Raw genomic sequence first — 21031 nt, forward strand, 5'->3', positions numbered from 1 at the left:
GTGGGGAACCCTTTAGTGTACACACAGATGTTGTTCCTGATATATTAACTGTTTCTATTGTTCTCATACTATCTCTCCGTACCGGCACTGTCCTTTCCCTCTCTCTCTCTCTCTCTCTCTCTCTCTCTCTCTCCGGTGTTTCTACTGCTTATCTAGGACTGAATGGGGGGAGTGGTTTGTACACACGGGCATGTTACAAGAAAGAAAAGTAGGGTTGCCTTAAATTAGAACCCGTCTTCACCTCTAAATGAGTATCGACTCCACTCGAGGGGTAGAGGCGATGAGGGAATATGAAAGGGGGAAGGGATTAGAAAGGAGGAACTCAAGCACGGAATGACCAAGAGAGTGGAAAGAGGTTGGTCTAGAGGCGGAGCAATTTCGTTTTAAAGAAAAAGGGGGAGTTATCCCTAGGTCGGGGTATGCGAGATAGGGGGGTTGTTCTGTCATGAGTTGTCAGTTGGATAACTGATGCGAAAGGTAATCCTATTTTGTAACGAGCAAAACAATGATGACGGGTCACATTTTGCATCTCTTTTTCTCCCCACCCCATGGGTCTCTGACTCTCCTCAAACAGCTACGAAATATTCAATGTTAGACGCTCACACTCTCACGATGGGGGCTTTGTTAGCTTGTTTCACATCCCCCGGAAATGGAATCTACAGAATAAACCATTCATTGTAATACTTATGAAAAGCCAGATTACAATGACTTGCAGATACCAAAAGCGTAGAACCAAATGTTGGGGTTTACGCCGTTTAGAAAGAAACGCACTTCTTTTCAAAGACATACCAGCTTTTTCTGTTCGAGGGCGATGTTGAATGCTCTGGAGGACAGAAAAATAAACTCCTCTCTTGTGCTTTCATCTTCATGTAAGCAACTGATTTATGAATACAACATTGCCAGTTAGGCCTAATTCACAATGAAAGTGACCACCATTATTGTTATATAGTAAATCAGCTAACAGTACCCTCGACAGAAAAATAGCTTCTTGTTTATACTCTACTGGTAGGAAATTAGCATCACAATGTATTGACACCATTGTGGACTACTGGTGGTTCTCAAAAACACGAACCACCACTGCTTCATACTGTTGATGTGTGTGTGTGTGTGTGTGTGTGTGTGTGTGTGTGTGTGTGTGTGTGTGTGTGTGTGTGTGTGTGTGTGTGTGTATAATTAGCGCAATTATGTATATTGTACTGAGAATTACATAGAATTTTTTTTCATTATATAAATTGATAACAATCATTGAATGACAAGATACGGGATAGTTGTTTTCAAGTTAAGACAACTAATGTCATGACGCACGCTTATTTATGTAGATCATTCCATGTTTCTGAGTTTCCGCTCTCCATCCGAAACAGCCATTTCTTGAAAGTTTAGAAAAAATCTTCCTCATATCCTGATATGGATTCGAACCTAGATAGTGAAAGGAAAAGTCAAATCCGATATTTCAAAGGCATAACAAATGGTTTGATAACGAACTCAACATATAAATCTTGTATGTGTGTAGAAAGAGATTTACTCTCTCTATGCCTACAATATTTTAAAATCGCTACATATATATATCGTACCAGCCATACGGTTTCCCATTCCACCCCATCTTCATCCTTCGTGTTAGGCTGAATGGCTTCGCCCCTTTGAAACTTGATTATTGTTATGATAGGGCGGTTAATCCCATCTGAATTGTATGCTGTATCTGTAAATTGCGTGGGTTCTTTTCCTGTTTCGAAGGATGAAAACTCCCCTCCCCCCCGTATGAGGCCTGCTAACTCACCTTTCGTTGAAAAACCCTGATTAAGGGTCTCCCGATCCTACACGGGATTCGAACCCAGGTCTTTCCAACGAAAGAGCATTGTCAACATCGACTGAGATACGCTGGTTCACCTTACGATTTTTAAATTATTTTTCCCTGTTTTACGCTAACTAATACTTCTCTCTTAGGTGTAATGATAAAGGACAGAGAAAAACAGCTAATTTGTTAATCTCAGTGTGATGTTCACTTTCTGTCGGATCGGACGTAATGTTTTCATGGTAACGTAATTTGCTTTGTTAATGATAAACGAAATATGTAATGTCATCTTCGAAATTGCTGTACGTTGTAATTTTATCCCTCATCTTCTCAGAATCCATTACCTTTTTTAAAAGCGAGAACCGATTCGTTTTCCAATGTAGGTTTTTGACTTTTTTTTTGTATCAGCACTGTCACTTATCCTATTCATTATCTAATCATGAGAGTCTAGTGGTAATTACGCCTGCCACCAGTACACCTTCATTATCACACTGGGTGTATATATTAGGGGACTAAAACGTAAATAAAATTCTCATTCGCTTTCCACCATTTTTTCCCCTTTTCAATATTGTCATTTTTACGCTTAGAAATAAGAAAAGAAAAAGAGAAAAAAAATGTTTCGAAGCCGTTTTTTGGCCATCTAATTCCTTTGCAAGCGGAAAATCACAGTCGACTACCCCCTCATTTTTCCCCCAATAAATTATACGTTGCGACAAACTTTTCTCCCTAAATGATTTAAAATTCAAGTAACCAATTGTATATTCCATGCAGGCGATTGTCTTTTGTTTATCAGAACGTAGACTACCGTATCTGTTATGTTCGTCCTTTCTTTCCAACATTTACAAAAGGGGAAGCAGCAATAGCGTGCGGGACGAGGCGAAATTATTCAAATTCCTATTTTTATTCTGCCGGGGATAGGAAGCGCCGACAGATGGTTATTATAGCTTCTCCCATCATCAACCCGCACTTCAAGACGAATGGCTACATTAAAGCAACGCTAATGTCGCGTCCCTGCAGTATTGATGGCATTATGCACGGGGACCGTTTTGTTTATCAAACTTTGCACTTTTATATTTCGCTCTGGTGGCTGATCGATGGAGACCCCAAGCCTCACTAAACTACCATTGTTTTCGGGACCACCGAATGTCTCCCTACCAACGCGTCATCTCATCTTTCCCAATACTTTTAGCAGCTAAAACAGAATGCCTTGATAATATCAGTGTACCAAGGATGTATGCAAGCACCAGGTTGGTGTATAGGGTGGAAATGTGCGCGCGCAGGCACTTGCACAACGAACGATTGGACAAAACGTTGTAATCTGTCTTGGCAATATTGCTTATGCGGAGATATACCGGATTGGATTCGTCTTGCTAATCAAACGCTTATGTACCCCTCCGGTATTTTTGTATACCCTTTTTAGTAAGGGAATGAAAAACATGCAAATGGATTTTAGTTCTCCTTACGCTTTTATTTTCATTTTAAGATTTTTTTTTTTTTTTTTTTTTCCCCGAACTCAATCTACGGATTTTATCAAAAGATTCCTGACTTTCCCGATAGCTGTATTATGTATCCCTTGCGTCGTCTCATTCCATGGGGGAGAAACCCTCTCTATTACGAGCAGTTGTGGCTATAAAATTTAGGAGTGTTCATTAAGTGGCGTTTTACAGAGTTGTTTGCCGGCGAAAATTGACGAGTGATTTTGCCATCGGTAAATACTTGTTAGGTTATCGTTAAAAATATACGACAGTGGAAAATATGCCTTTTGTGACGAATTTACTATCCCGGATAATTAAAGAAATTAAACGCGAAAGATTTATTATCCGTTACATTTTTTTTAAATTCAGATTTTTCGTAGTTTTTTTTTTTAGTCTTTGTTGAACGTAGTAAGAAATGATTGCATCTGTAGAACTAAAAGAATGCCTAAAGAAAATTTCGACCTCCAAGAGTTCGTTAGATTAGCAGTTAACTTATCGGATAATACACAGGAGGTTTACCATCAATATATTGAACTCGAGTCAGTTATTTAGTGCTTAAAGGGTCCTAAAAAATAAATAAAATAAATAAAAATATATCCAACTCTAGACGTGAGAGGTTTCTTCCTTATTGAGATCGAGTACTGCTCAATGGAATTAAAAGCTGAGTAGCAAATAAACAAGTAGTTATTCGGTCCTTGAGCACATCGTTGCCTTTATCTGGAATGATCATTTTTTTCGGAAGGGACGGAGAAGGCCAGCGGAATTCTGGGAAGTCAAGCAGCACGAAAGTGTCCTATTTGAATAAAGCAGGTGTATATACTAATTAACGGTGTTTGTAAAACAAAATATAATCAAAGGGTTGAGCACGTCTATTGCAACTAGAATGTCTCAAAAAATATAAAAAAAATCCTTCTCCAAAATCAAACATTTTTATTTGGAACATACATTAGATTGTTAAGAAATCGAATACTCAGTTGTTTGTCCCTGATTTCTTTCATCGAACAGTTATTTAAGCTATTTCCAGCTCTCTTCCCCCAATCATACCACAATCGAAGCCTCGAATAACAGATTTCGACTAGCAAATCTATCAAATGCGAAATAGCACTTTGTTTAGCGTCCTCTAGTGATTTATCTTAATAACTTAGATTTTTTTTTTTTTCATTTAAAATTTCTTTTTAAAACAAGAGACACAAGCCTGAAAAAAATCTCTCTCTCTCTCTCTCTCTCTCTCTTAACAACGTACAAACTCGCTAGGTTACGACAAATTCTCAAGCTCACCCAAGCAGAGGTTCACATCCATGTTCTCTTTTGACACCAGTTTGCTTCACTTTCACGCTGAGCTAGTCCACAGTCCAATCATTGCAATTTCAACAAAAGAGTGTCTTTTTTTTAGTTTAAACAAAGCGTCATTCCTTCATTTTTTTTTCCTACTCATAGTGAAGATTGTTCTGACAATGACACACCCGGGGGTGATTTTTATTGTAGCACACCTAAGATACGGGTCATTTGAAAGGTATACAATAATCCAGTTAATGATGCGGCCCAGCACCATCCTGTCTCCAGGTAATCTCAGATGTGTCTGTCAGCATCCCCTCCCAAATAACAGGGTGTTCCATCTCTTGGCTGGTATTGGTCAGGTCGTCAGACTTGTAGCGTGGTCGTCTGCTACTGCTGTTTCCTGTCATATTTCCATGCTGGCCATCCGTACAGACTCTTTCTCAACGCTGATTACGCCCCCAACTCGATTATCAGCGCGTGCAGGCTACCACTTATTCCAATCTTCCCCCCATGCTCGTAGTTCATATTAATACGATGTTACCGAGTTTCTCAGCGTTGTCTTGCGCTAGTACGAATATTTTTGTACATCCTACCAGTGAAATAAATTACCGAAAAAAAAAAGAAAAGAAAAAAATCAAAGCTGTTTTTCAACTCATGCGATTATCTGAATTAGTAAGAATCAAGTCTGCAACAGCGATTTTTTTTTTTTTTTTTTGAATGAGCCAGATGATATCAGCAAGCTTGTTTTCTTCATAATATTTCCACCGATCTGATGAGCATCATAGTTTAGGACATCGAGTTTTTCTGTCCTCAAAATATTGTTTATTTAAGCTTATGTCCAATGACATAACATTAGTATCTTTAAGTTAGTTCATATATCGTATTTGAGTCTTTACAATACTTCTTTCCCATTTGTGTTTATTATTATCTTGATTAATTTTGATTGATTCATTCTCTTCAATAAGACATGAGACAAGGAAGAAGGGAATCATGGATCACTCAAATATTGAAAATATCTCAAAACCAGTCTCTGACTTTTGTACCCTTGTACTCATATATTTCGCTAATTAATGCATAGTTATTTCTTTTAAAAAAAGGAAAATACTTAAAACAAGAACTTTATTTCGTAGCACTAATTTTAGTCAATTTTCATAAGAAATATTTTAAACAAAGTTTTTTCAGGAATAAATTCCCGATTTTTTCCAAGATCTAAACCTTCAAAAAACATTAAGGGGAAAATAGTGTAAGCAACATTTTCCTTGTTGAGTGTAATTTAGGACGAAACAGCCATGAGGAGATGAAGCGACAAAACTGCTCTTCAGTTGGAAAGACCTGGGTTCAAACCCATCTGAAGTGAATTTCTTAGGTGGATAGCGCGTTGGACTTCTAATTCAAAAGTCGTAGGTTTGACTTCCACCAGGGATGAACGTTCTTTGCTGGTCTGGCTGGCCCAGTGGTTAGTGTATCCACTCTCCAACCAAAAGACTGCGGGTTCGAATCCCGCCGTGGGCATGAATGTTTGTGATTGTCTGTGGAAAAACTAGTGGTGATGATGGTCGGCGGTAGATGGTGTTGGTGGATTGAGTAATGGAGACAGAGCTGTAGAGAAGGTGCCCTCCCTCGATGAGTCCATGGACTCCCTGGAGTTGTCAAATAATAATCATTTCTTAAAAATTACACCGAAAACATCTGTTTATCGATGTTTTTATTTGTAAAAATAAGCTTTGTAAATAAATAGATAGTGACGATATTAAAACGTGCGAGAATCTCTTCTGATTCTTTTGTAGTTAATAAATATAAGCAAATCAAGGAACTTGGCCGAACAGATTGAAAATTTTATCCATATTTTCTAAGCTGTGTGATTATTTGCGTCAGTCTCCAGATATCTACATTTTTTTAAGTTTCATAAATAATTCCTCTATCGGTATTATTTTTTTATCATTTATACTTTAACTTTTTGTCAGAGTCGTTTGCAAGTGAATAGAAGCCATGCTGTCTCATCTTAATAGGTAAGAAGTCGGACTTCTTTGACTTGAAGCATGAAATTTTTTGAGTATATAAATATTCAAAAAAAAAAGGAAAGTGAACAGCAAAAAGATGAAGATGGTAATCAAATAATGAACAAAAAAGGCTAAAGTAAAAGAAGGATAAAAAAACAATGAATTGCAGCCAAAGAACGAAGCGGAAGAGTAAAACAGTGAAGACCAGCAAAAGCTGCTCTTTTTCTTCCTTCTCATTGTTTTAAGATTAAAGCAATTACATCTAAAGAATGAAAGAGAACAATGAAGAAGAGGAACCAAAGATGAAGAAGGAGAAAAAGAAGAATTAATGCAATGATGAACAGCAGAACAATGAAGAAGAGAAAAACAATGAATTGCAGCTAAAGAATGAAGAACTGAAGAAGAGCAGCTAAAGAATGAAGAAGAACAATGAAGAAGGGTAAACATCGAAGAAGGCAGCTAAAGAATCTAGAAGAACAAAGCAATAAAGAACAGCCAAGAAGATTAAAACAATCAAGAATACTTTCTTCAAAAAATGAAGAAAGTAACAGTAAAGAAGAGAAGCAGCCAAAATATTAAGAACGAAATTGCATTACAAAAATGTGTGTGAATAGGAATTAAAATTTGGAAAAGAAATAAAAAAGAAAGAAAAGAGTACATGTAAGAATATAGAAGTCTACCTCCACTTAGCTGAAAAATTAGATGACAACATTCTGTCATCAGAAAACAAGCGGCTAGAGGACACCGGTTCTGCTCCCCAAGTACAAAAGGATTAGTTATTTGAAAGTTTTATGCTCCAACTAATTAATCCTTTGTAACACACTCGAATTATTTGAAACACAAAACTTCTTACGTTTAATCCCAACGACTTAAACTGAGATCTGCACTGGGATGTAATTAAAATTTAAGGAAATTGAGTGTGTAATAAGTAATCAATCAGACCATGTCATCTACTAATTAAATCTTGTGACTCACTAATTTAAATGATTCTTCTTTTGACCTTTCTTCTTCTTCTTGGGGGTCACAAGAAGAATGGGTGGAACAAAAAGTCTTAATATCAGATAACTCATTTTGATCAAGAGACTATTTATTTGTCCTATTCTTATCCATGCTCGATGATTTGTCTTTTAAATATCAGTATTTTCCCATTATTATTAGCACGTTTGTTTATGTATATTCCTTCGGACGCTATGGGGGAAAATAAAGCACTCAGAGAATGTTTAAGAAATAACCATTCATTATGGTGATATGGATGCCCAGCTCTCTCTCTCACGTAATCGACAGTGGTAGCCTTTGAAATCACCTGAGTTCGATTCTGTCATAGTTCGAGCGTTGCTGTTGGTTTCCAATTTATTAGTTTTCCTTAACATGAAAAGCCGTTCTTTTGGAGAAATCTTTAGATATAGAAAGGCAGCGTGTGAATAAACGTTTATGGGGGGTGGACGTGTTTGTTAATGAACGAAAATCCACCATTTAGGTAGCGGAGAAATTCAAATACCGCAAACTATGTACGATATTTCGATATGGAAGTATTAATATTCCATCTCAAGCAGAAGCTTTTAATGGAAATTTAAAGAATCTCAATATTTCGCTACATTTAACATATCAGATTGACATTATTGAACCAGATAAAGTTAACATTGAGGACAAAGGACTGGCTAAGGATGGAAATAATCGTAGCTTTGTGCAATTATTAATAAAATTTTCCCGAAATAATTCTTGAAAGTTGGTAAAATCATACAGTTTAGCTTTTGTTTCTTATTATCATACAGACGTTGGATAACACTTTATATACTTGAATTATTTTAAATATTATCCTCGCCTATAAACGTTCTAAATAAGTGATTGAAAGGTCAAGATTTCTCCAATGAATAATTGGAGAAAATCAATGAAAATTAAAATTTCTCCAATGAAATTCATTAGAGAAATCTTCACTGAGAAACTCCAAACTTCTAAACGTGTATCGTTGCGCATCACTTATTCTACGAAAATCAACACTGTGATTAAATTGGACATTTAATTTTCATCTCTGCCTCTTTAAATACGAATGTAACATATAAGGACAGCTGTCAGTAAGTTTATGCCAAGGGGCACGTACGCGTTCGTCCGTTCAGGCGATTCGGTAAAGGTCATCTCAGTTTGCAATTTGTTTCCGTTTTGCCAATCGTACCAAGAGTTTCGTACAAACTGTGAACGCTTCTGTTACCTTTTGACTTTATTTACCTCGAAACGCACACAAACACCGTTCTGTTAAATCCCCGAATTGCTCGCTCCAGTAGCTGGAAGCGTTGGACCCTGATTAGGCGACCTTCGGAATAGCCACCGTACAACAAGGTCGGCTGACTCCAGGATGAAATCAATTTGGACCGAATCTCTCTCTCTCTCTCTCTCTCTCTCATACGGATGAAGGGAAGAGAACTGAGCATCAGCTTGACATCTGTTTGTTTCATTGGTGCATGATGATCGTAATTTAATCTTCGTAGAAATCGGAGCGAGATGAGATCCTGTCTTTATCCCGTCTCTCACCAATCCTTGAACTGAGAATTACCCCTTCTAGGCTAAAAGAGCGATGCCCGGCTAACCACCGGTTACTACAGTCAGATTGGGCCATGTGCGGCAGTCATTTCTGGATGTCAAACAGCGGTAGGCCATTACAACGACCATGTTACAATAAACAGAATCTCAACACCAGCCCAACTGCCAACAAAAAGAATAATAATAAAAAAAATACTCAAAGAACTTACTTCAGTGTGTGTGTGTGTGTGTGTGTGCGCCATAACCTCCAAATAATATCAACATTGTTTGCTCGGAGTTACATTTAATAATACGGATATTAGAGGGTAGTGCTTGCGCTCGAGAATTACCGTGAAATTACGTTGCATTAGAGCACCTACAAGTCACCGCAACCAAATTATATAGCTGTCCTTCCATCCCCCACCAACCTCGGCCCCAATTCTACCTCCATTCCCCCCCCCAACCCCCTCGGAGTTTCTTCTGACGACTCCGTTGCAGAGGACATTTGGTCACGCAGTGAACAACACTTAGGCGGGGGCGGTAATTTTAGAGGGCCATGTCTATTTACTCCAGAGATCACGCTCTAGCGAATGGGATTCTCCCCCCCCCCCCCAAAACCTCCCACCCCCGCGCCACCATATACATCAAGGAATACCCGCAACAGAAATATCCTCCTTGGACAGACTTTTCAGCGCTCTTTATAATTATGTTTCGTTGCTAGTGGGCAGACAGCTTCCTTTCAACACTAGCTGGCGTCTACAGCAGAAATACAGATGTGAATTAATGAGGAATGCTGACCCTACCCCCAACACACACTGACCTTTGGAGACTTTCAAGCATCTATTTGTACAATAGGAAATTGTAACCTCGAACAAAAGGAGTACGTTGTATTGCAAACAGTGAGATTTCATAATCGTTGAGCCAATGATCATTACTGGCCGTTTCCCCATCTTGTATTTGATTTGCACAATGTGTAGTGCGTGTTTTAGGCTAATTATCTATCTACGGGGAAAATGTAGTTCGGTACCGTCACAATTGCTACAGCTATTCTGACTAGCTACTGTCATTTAGGCAGTTTATTCAACATGTGACACCGGTAGCTTTAGCAACCGATGTCATGTCAGTAAGGTAAGTTTTATTATGTGTGTTCAAATTCAAATTCCTGCCCTTCTCAACCTCATGTATTAACATAGAAAAATTGTGACTGCTCTTTTGCGGTGCTAATGGCTTCTATTCTAAGTAATATAATTATATACCACTCTAAAGAGAAAAGAATCTGTAAAATATGTCAAATCATTAGTCAGGCAGTTTTTCTTTTTCTTTCAGCAAATTATTAGTTTTATAAAATTATATATAGTAGGCAATACTGTATATGAACGGTGTTTTAAGTATATGAAAGTAATTTATAAGATTTAAAATGTCTAATAGACAAAAATCTAAATGTAAATGACATGTTCATTACTGTTATACGTGTTTTTTATTTCATCGAAATCGTACAACACAAATTCTTCATCAATAAAATTTAACCTGGGAATAGTACTTTGTTGGAGAATGACAGATCCTGTTTATCAGAGCAAACATCATCGCCTATCAGTAAAGCAATTTTTTGTATCCGATTTTGTTTCTCTTGTCTATCCCTTGTTGACAGACTCTTGTGCCTGTAAGCAATCCCTGCTAGTCGTAACTGCGTATTATTAATTCAAGAAAGAGGCGGACCTAATGCACAGCCATAATAAACGACAACGAATATAGTGACGCAATTTCTAACCACACCCTAGTCGGAAAGGACAGATCCGGATGTCGGAGGTTTTTAGAAACTTAATAGTCTATTGTGGAGACATGCAGTCATCCTTTGATGAAACCCGACGTTCGTGAAAAAGCACCAAACATTCGCGAATGATTTTATACTTTTTTTTTTTGGATGCTACAGGCGTCTTGAATAGCAGACACACACACATTAGAGGTTTAACATTTTCATGGTTTGTAACCTCATCAAAAGAATACGGTGTAATGGATTACAAGGAAATTTATGGGTTATTACGGAGGGGAGGGGAGGGGCTACATAGCCCAACTCAGATCGTAAAGAGTTTAGTTAAAACTGAGTGTTAAAAAGCTTATAATTGGCGGTGTTTGGATATCACATTGCAAAGGCTTTCTTTCCGTGGCCACTAGGATTTACCGCGATTTGTACTTGAATTAGGATTTTCCCCCCCTACAAGACTATTGCTTTGATTTCTGACTTTTTTGATATCAAAACACACGGGCTCTTTATTTGTTCGTAGGGAAATTAGGATCTAGAAGACATTGTTTTTCTTATATTGTATCTTATATCCGACAGTGTACATTTTTCATATAAAATAAAGATTTTTTCAATGATTGGCCAAAAAAAAATTGATAATGACAAGGATCAATGTTGTCTTTCAGTCTACAAGAAGATGTTAATACAAATGCAGATGGGCTAATTTCCGGAAAATTGTCGTGACCTCTTGGCCTCGAAGAATTGATTGAAGAATTAATGTTAGATTTGGAAACTGCAGACTTATGTTACATGGTGAAAAATCTGTGATCTTGAAAATGAAAATCATCACTGAATATCGACCATTGAAGAATCGGAGTTGGGATGTTTAAGATCGAAGAGTCGATGCTGCGGAAAAATCTCCGCTGAACGTCGAAAAGTTGAAGAATCGTTGTTGTATGCCGAATACTAAAGAAATAGTTTCGAATGTTGACGGTCGAAGTATCAACGCTGTTGAATTCTAACTGTTGATAATCAAAGAAGGAAAAATCAGTTGATGTTGAAGAACGTTTGAAAGTGGACGACAACGCTGAAGAGAAATTCAACTCAAGAGAATGTTTAACTTACTATTAAAACTCCTTTGATTTGTAAGACTACCCAGAAAAGTAATTAGGATATAAAATCTAGATTTTTTTTAAGGATGTCGCCCTGCTTTTTGATTCTGAATTGAACTTAAAAGTGACCACTACCGACATGATTGACAATCTGCAAAATAGGAATGTTTTTAAAGCAATAAAAAATAGCATTGATATAATGTCGTGTGTATATACTTTCACAAATGACTGAAGATTATTTTCTCTTTTTCCCCCATCTTTAAGGTTTCAAAAGATGAAGATTAGGGAGCAAAGGCATTTGTACTTTCGGCTCAACTAATGATGATCAAATTTCTGGATGTTTCTCGTAATTAAGAGTATCCTCTGAAGGTAACTTCATTGAATTGCTTTTAGAAAATTCTTTCTTGAATATTAAATACAATACTCGTTTGTTTGTTTTTTGTTTTTTTTATGTTATCAGTTGGTAATATGATTTTGATAGAAGGTCGGATACCTGTACGAGTAGAAATTACAAAAATACTCAGCTAAAACGTTTTTAATTTTAACATCTTACAAATTTAAGTCTGTCATCGATACATAGTTCTATATTAGATTCGTAAATAAGCTACCGGTAATTAAAATATTAATTCGTTATTTTGTTCTTGTAACCAGCTGTGAAGTACACATTAAGAAAACTGCTGACACAGATGGCGAGTGGATACGTTGATCACTCAACCAACCTCACTCTTTGCATGTTTGTGATCGTCGTTAGGTAGAAGATGAGAATGTAGGTGACTTCCCCTTCATTCCTGCTTTTGAGATGCCCGAAGTGGCTTGTAAAGGTTTCGTGTTTGGTCTGTAAGAGGGGTTTCCGTAGTATGTAAAAATAAAAAAAAAGAAATAAAAAAAATACTTAGCCTGGTACATTAGTAGCAGGATAATTGGATGTAATCCGATGTTCTAATATTCTTCACCTTTCCACATGAGAATTTAGTCTCTTAAGCGATCGATTTGTTCATCCTTTCATGACCCTTCTCGCATAAATCTATGGTTTTGTTCACCGACTTAAAAAAAGCCTTCTGAATGTTATTTATAATTTGTTTTAAAGAAATAAAGATAACTTATTTCCTCTTTTCATTCCTCAAAGAGACTACGCGGCACTTTTGGTTCCAACTAACTTTCTGGAAAACGGTAGGCAGCTATTCTCCTTTCGCTACCACGGCTCTCACTAATAGTTCACGACTTCCGATGATTTTGAAACCTTCAGGGAGAGAGTACGGCTGATTATTCCTAAACGCTAATTGGTATTAATTTCTAAAATTATTTGAATTCTACAGTCTGTTTTTCTCGGCGGTTAAAATCGCAAGAGTCAGGAAAGGAAAAAAGTTAATGTCTGTACCACATATTGACTTACTCGGCAATTAAGTTAGCTGAAAAAAGCCTAGGGAAAAAAAAAATCCTCTATCGGAAATTAGAATCGAACCATTGAATGAGGTGTAGTATTACGGACCAGAAACGCTACATAAAGCTAAAGGTTATGGAACCTATGATTTTTTTAAATTATTTTTACAGTGAACTCCAAACAGAGTTCACTTCTCCTTTTCACACTCATAAAGATGGCAACATCCCTTGAGAGTGAGGACCGTTGTCTTATGTTCAATTTACGACATGATTAAAGCAGACTTAAAATGCAACAAATTCTTTCCCAGTTTTTCGTGAACCCTCAGAGCCCGACGTGATGGCGTCTAACAGCAGGACGAGGATTCGAACTACAGCCTACTGGTAGAATATCTTTAGGTAGTAGATGAATATTGTTATTCATCGTTAGGTTCATCTACTGCCTAAATATGATTATTATTTTAGATTGAAAATTAACATGGCAGAATATTTTCATTCCCTGATGTGGTACCAACACCTTACTTATTTGGAGCAAAAAAATACCAAACAATTTTTTTAACCTTTATCAGGGCGCTCGAAAAAACCGAGTTTGGTCTGTAAGTACGGTTTCTGTAATATCTAATTTTCAGCCCACCCACACTACTATTTCAGCTAGTAGTGTGGTCTCCAGCATTTCGGGGAATGGATGGTCATAAACAGACAGGGTGTTTCATAATGACCACACCAACCTTATACAAGGTGGCCAATAAGTCACGAAGGGGGTTTTTATTTATTAATTATTATTTTTTGTTATAATGAAATACAGAATCTGAAGATTTTTATAGCTATGAGATATTCACATTTTCAACTCTTTCGTGACTTATGGGCTGAAAATTGCTTTAGGAACAGTAAAAAATCAAATACCACTTACTAGGGACAAATACTAAATTTTAATTGGAAAGGGTACCAAGCAACAATGACTCCGTATGTACATCTCTAATAACACTGCAAGTATCCAGCCTGTATTCTAATCCTGTCATTATCTACTTATTGTAGCATATCCATATTCACTGCTGTGATGGCTTCGCGAATGGGTTCCTTCACTTCATTCAGTGTCCTTATTAGTTGCGAATATAAACATGACCTTAATGTGTCTATTTCACTACTCTTGTCGTGAAATAGACATTAGACATCATGATTACTGAATTTTGGAGTCTCAGAACTTTAGAAATATCAACTGTTTATTTACTTTTATATAAAATTTAATGTGGAAGTTACTGAACAATAATATGTAAGGATTATCCAAGTTTTTAAGTTTAATCTTCCTTAATCATCGAGTATTTTATTGATACAACGTAATATAAATTAATTTCATGTTTCATGGTGATGAGTATCTTTGGTGGTACTTTAGGAAATGTCATTTCATATTTTAAGTGAAATATGAATGAAATATTTCTATTGAATAAATATAAAGGCTTAATACATTTTATATGCTTAAGGAAGAATCTTTTCTTCTTTGTTTGTAAGATGTCTCGCACAATCTAGTGTCATTATCTCCGATCATTAAATACATGTATTTACAAAATCTGTGATGAATAAGTTTATATTTCATCCGGATGATGAAATAGAAATTTATCAACATTTGAAGATGACGAATAAAAGTAAAATAAGCCATGCAGTAACAGTCATCTACAATACTTGGTTTAATGAACAGATTGGGTGCTTCTAGTTGTGACAATGTTTACCTTATGGAGAATCACTGACTGTTAGAAATTACTTGAAAAGTTGATGGTATTATTCATGGTACGAATTGCAATTTATCTTATAAAAACCTCAAGAGAACATTGAGAAAGTTGTATAAAATATCAGTGATCGCAGATAAAATACTATTTTTTTTTTTAAGTTCACATTTCTTGTTTTCTTGCCATGTGATATCTATAAGGCGGAGTTATTTAGATTATGCAAAAGGTATGTTTATATTTTATTATCATCTTCAAAGATGAGGATGAATCATTATCTTCACGCTTAGTAATTGACCGGACATTGTAAATCCGTGTATTTATGATCGGAAATAATGTTACTCAACTAAATACGCTGAAATACTTTTATAATTACCACATTTTGTGGTAATTACAAAATGCGGACTATAACAAAATGTGTAAATTCTGATGATTTTTGAAATTATGAGATGCACGTGAACCATAGTGGAAGTACCGAAATGGTGGAAAAACCCTCTGAGATCAATGTAGTGATTCATTTGATGAGGACGGACAAAACATGAATTCAGTGCTGCATCACAGATGCGATATTTATAAATTGCACTGTGATTGGAGCACTGGTTTCACGTTTTTATCTTCAGACATTTGTCAGACGATCAAACAGAACCCAACCAAAGAAAGATTCCTCTTAATACAATCTGAAAAATGAAATTGCTTTTTTTTTCTTTCTTGTTTCGACTATTCTAGATCTTTTCAACTGAAAACAAGTTAACCAATCTCATGCGAGTTAGCCGTTTCACACTAATAAACTCCTGTTTTTCTGTCACTCAAAAAACAGACAAACCAACCAGAGAACACACCTAACTAATTGACTTCATGCACTCGCTTCTTCCGTATGAATTCGTTTAACGTCAATAACAAAGGCTTACCAGTAAATTTTCAGGCTCACTCTCAACATTTTAAAGAAGTTCTTTGACATTCGTAACAGGTTCTGTTTCTTGACTGATTTAAAAAACTGCAATGAAAATCGTTTTAAAATGACTATTTTAATGATTTTTTTCCTTCTAACATATTGTACTTTGATGGGATAAATAATTATTAAATAATTATCATAAACAATTATTTATTAACAATAATTAATTCAAAGTATAAAATTACAAAACACGTTTCCCATCTGAGCAATTCCTTGAATTGCTGGATCGGTTTTGCTTTAACAAAGACCCAAAGTGTTATTCCAGCCGTCGTACGAGAATTAAATTCAATGTGAATGGATCAGTCTCATACGGAGGTGGCGGGTTTTTCATCCTGCGTAACAGACTAGAAAGCAATGCAGACAATTTGCATTTATAACACATCGGCCTCATAGCTTTAGTTGCTTTGACGTAACCAAACACCCGACTAAAGTAGGAATTAATTCTACCTTCTTACCTTCAGTTGTACTGATATGTGCTGTTTGTTTCTAATTAATTTTTGATTAGAAGCAAACGAAAAGAGTTTAGAATCATACTCTTTTCGTTGTTGTTTATTCAGTTTAGAGAGGAAGAAATTATTAGGAGAGGGTCCCGTATTGAAGAAAGCCATATGAAGAGAAAATTTGCACTTTTTTTTTTTTTTAATTTCCGCTCTACTTAGCATTAAAAGAAGAAAGAAAGAAAAGAAAAGAAAAAAACACTTCGGTTTGTAATCATACTTTCGACAACGAATTCAAAATAACTTTACGAATGTATATTTTATTATTGCCAAAGACTCTCTCTCTCTCTCTCTCTCCGCTTTAAAATAAACAGAAGGAATAGAATTTTTCTTACAAGTTTGTTTATAAGCACTCGACCAAGAAACTGGTAGAATAATTTATTTCTCATTCTGCCTCGAGACAACGTCATCGTCTTAAAGACGGAAAATTCCCCCACTCGTCTTCCCCCCACTTGCTCCCACAATAAGTTGCAAGTGAAGAAAAGAAGAAGCCACTTCTTGGACGTCTTTAATCTGTGTATATGATTTCCCTTCATAAACCTATTAGTGCGTTGGAAATCCTTCTGGGCACATTGGAAATCGGCTGTAAGCCAATATGTGAAAGACGCTGGATTCCACTGAGCCAGGAAACTATTGAATCAACACCTAACTGGCATATTGCCCATGCAGGGGTTGCCTCTCACTGCCAGCCAGCTGCACAGCCTTCGATAATTAAATGATTAAGGCAGTCGAGTCGTTAATACGCATTTCCACTAGATCGAAACTAACCTTAGAGCCTGGCGAAATCCCGGCACCGAACCTTAATAATTCATGTGAGCCGTATGCTGGTAAAAGGTTTTCATCAGTGTAATTACTCTCACAGCTCCGTCGAGAGCACGAGCCCATTAACGCTTTCAAGCCCGCCAAGGGATCTCTCTCTCGCGCGCGCTTCAGCCGTAGCTCTAGGATTCCCGCTCCGTTCGGGTACGCCGTAGGCGCAAACGCCGCGCACCTTCTGCGACTCGACTTTGATACCCTAGCCGTCACGGCCCTCCCTCGCCTTCAGTTTTTCCCTTTGCATTTCCTTTCCTCCTCCCCCCCTCCCTCCTCCTCCACCGACTCCGATAGTCTGTTGTCTTTCCCTTCGCTGTCTCCGAAGTCCACTGTGGCAGGACGATGGTGGGATCACTGCTCAGGCCGGTGGGACATGTGTCGATTGGACGTGTCGGCTGCTGTTCTACAAGGGTGGACAACCTGGAAACAACGGAAAGCTCTCTCATGGACAACTGCTGCAACTGTGCTCTTCGTAAAGCTATGTCTTAAGGAATGGCAGCTCAGCTGAAGCCAACTTTGACAGGCGCTGCTGGCAACTGTGGACTTTTGCAAATCACCGGGACAATTGCTTTGACGCAGGCAGGAAAAGATCCCTAAATGCAATGCTAAAGAGAAATGAGAGCGTACATTAAATGAGATAGCGTTGAAATCCGCAAACAACTTATTCTGAATAATTTTCTAAATTCTAATCATGAATAGCACGATGTAATTAAAAAGAATAATACTATTTCTCACCTTCTATTGGACCAGATATGATTTTTTTTTTTTTTTTAATGTTTTTGTTTCGTATTCCTCGGTTTAGCAGAAGCTGGTTTTGGCAAAGTTTTGTCCTTCATTTTAATCCTGTTCTTGCAAGGCAGATGCACTTACTGAAAATAGAATCATCTCTTGCTAAAGGCAGGAGCAGATTCGTTCTTAGAATGTTCTTGTGTTTGCCTCTGTTTATCCACACATCTCTCAATGGCAAGAGGGATTTAGAAACTAATAAAACAGCTCGTTTTGAAGTTTTATTAGGAAGAGTTAATAAAAACGTGTAATATATTTTCTTTATAGTCTTTCAATTCGGGATAGATTGTTTCTAAATTGTTTGTACCGGGAAAAAAAAAAACGGACGACTGTTTACCTCATACAAGGCAGCTCATTCGATACTCCAGGCTAATTATTTCTGTATGCACAATTAAATAGGCAAAAAAAACATAAATAAATATAATTATGACTTATAATTAAACGTAATTACGAAATAGAAATTAAATCATAAACAAATACACCATAATATTATATACATAACAAGCCAATAAATAAAAACTTGTTGAGGATATTACTTTCATAATTCTTAATAATATAATATGGTAATGAAATTATTATCATTTTCTTATTTTATTTCTTTCCATTTTTTTAATTTTGGAACTATTTTAGGAATTTACGGGCGTGTGTGTTTTAATGGGTAATTTATAAAAATACACGAGTTCTTAAAATCTTCAAGTGCCATTAGACTGTAGCAATTGATTCGTGCTTGTATACATAATTAGTAAAGAAAAGTATACAAAAATTCATCATAAATATAACACAATTAAAAATAAATAAAATGTCTATAGTATTTCAGAGTATTAATTTATGATTATCTTTTGCACATTATTTTATTCTTCATACTTTTTGTGTTGATTAAGCTTAGCATCATTAACAACTTAGCGATATTTAAGCTGTTAATACTGTTTAGTCGCTAATATGTGTGTGTGTGTGTGTGTGTGTGATAAATTAATAATGGTGATTAAAATCAAAAAGGCATGATTACAACAATGGGCAAATTCATGATACACCAGTAAACAATTAATCCATCGCGTGATTGGTCATCTGGTTACTATAGATACGCAATGTGATTATCGTGTATTGCTTACGTACTCATTTGTAGAAATTATGTTAAAATAATTTAATGTAATTATTAAAAATTGGCAAAGTTCTGTTCTTCATTTTAATCCTATTCTTGCAAGGCAGATGCACTTACCGATGACGTACAGATAAACATTGTCCGGTTTCTATTATTCACTGCATTGAAGATGTTCATATATTTTAAGTATACTGCTCTTATTTTTAAAAAAAAAATAATAATAATCTATTTCCTAATTTCTTTCCAATCTGATAATATTTAATTATAGGAGAAAACATAGAAAAAAAAAAAAAAAGAATAGTCCATTAACCATCCGTTATTGTTGAATGCTTTATTTTCTTTGTGCCTTTGAGTTTACGGATTGCACAGTTCATAATAAAATAATTGTAGGAAATAATACGGAAAGTATATACGAAACATGCTGGTTATTGAAAAAAGAAAAAAAAAATGCCATAGTATAATGAAGTTTTCTATCCCAAGTATTGTCCATAGTCGAGTCTATCAGTTATTTGCATTCATTCTTGGCGAAATTAACATCTTATTTCAACTTGCTTTGTATAAAAAGCTTTCCACCAAGGGAAATAACGTCTGTCTTGGCAAAAAGATTTATTATAAGATCCCTTACGTCTTAATTTTGCTCGCAGGATCACAGGAAATGTAGTTCAAAGGATCAACTCACAACATGGTAACAGAAATTAACACAGAACTTGAGTGCTTTTGCTCAAGTGACGACGGAAGACATTCATCCAGTCGGACAGACGAGATAGCTTCAAGAGGACCAGAAATAGTCTGGCTATCCCCAACAAAAATCCCTTGGGCAACATCCCCAGTTGAAATGAATGCCCAGAGTAGCTGACATGATTTGAAGACGGCAGAAGGCAAAGATTGGATTTCTTGGCATGGTGAGAACAGGCTAAGATATTAATTATATTGTCAACACAAACAGGCACCGAATACATTCGATGTTTTTCTCGCTCTTGGCTGGCTTGCTGTGACTTCTTGGAAAATGGTGCTCAATGTATTGCCTAATAGTTGGAAGAATATCTGCGTATTATACCAGCAAGCTTCCATCGGAGCAGTAGTTTCAAATGAAGGACGGTAACTGAAGCATTTGGGGTGGAGGATAATTAATACATATCGAACCAGTGAAGTGCGTGTAAAAATTAAAAACATATTAAAATGAATTTTGATTAAATTAGGAATAAATTAATTTGTCCGTTCAAAAGAGACTCGGAATGAGTTCAACAGGCTTGCACAATTTTCGCATTTTTTGAAATTTCAGACACTTCTGAGTTTCTGCGCATGTGCTAAGGACATGCGCAGAAACTAAAGGGGAAAGTATGCGATTTGAAAAAAGTAAAAGCAAGCCGGACGAGCTTCTTAGGTTAAGGATTGCGTCAAAAGAACAAAGACTACTATTCCAGTGTGTTATATCTGTCAGTGGGTTTGTTTATCTTGTAGGCACAGTCTAGTTTCTAGTCTCTGCCACTTAGTTTATGAGCGCATCTGACACGCTTTCATTGAAAAGCTTTTAATAAAGGGTCTTCAAGTTTCTAGAAGTGATTCGAACTCCGGTCCAGGTCCAGGAACCCAGAAACCAAAAGAAGTAGTATTGCGTACTTCCAACTATATCACTGTATCAGCGAACGTAGTTAAATATTTAAATAACACGAAAACACAAATCACTCTTTCAATCTTTCTTTTTTTTGTTTTTTTGTCATTTCCATTGCTGTATCAGTCTCTGCTTGAACAGTCCTGAGAACGTCACGTTCTCAGGACTGTTTACTGGTAGGGGAAGAATCTTTACTTTTTTTTCACCTTTTCATCCTGAAAAACAGGGAAACCAGCTGAAGATATACACAATTACAGACGTGATACCTGGG

At 36.4% G+C, this 21031-nt stretch overlaps 1 long non-coding RNA gene across 1 annotated transcript in view; it reads left to right on the top strand.

The window, feature by feature from the left end:
* LOC150110178 (uncharacterized) overlaps positions 1–21031 on the top strand; it is a 114372-nt gene that overhangs the window by 16976 nt on the left and 76365 nt on the right. Inside the window, exon 2 of the long non-coding RNA XR_016548247.1 lies at positions 12171–12275. This is a non-coding gene — a long non-coding RNA (uncharacterized LOC150110178). The remainder of the gene's footprint in view (positions 1–12170; positions 12276–21031) is intronic.

This window comes from Typopeltis vanoorti, chromosome 1 (assembly GCF_054136105.1).
Source record: "Typopeltis vanoorti isolate ZY-2024b chromosome 1, IOZ_Tvanoo_1.0, whole genome shotgun sequence".
Taxonomy (NCBI): Eukaryota; Metazoa; Arthropoda; class Arachnida; order Uropygi; family Thelyphonidae; genus Typopeltis; species Typopeltis vanoorti.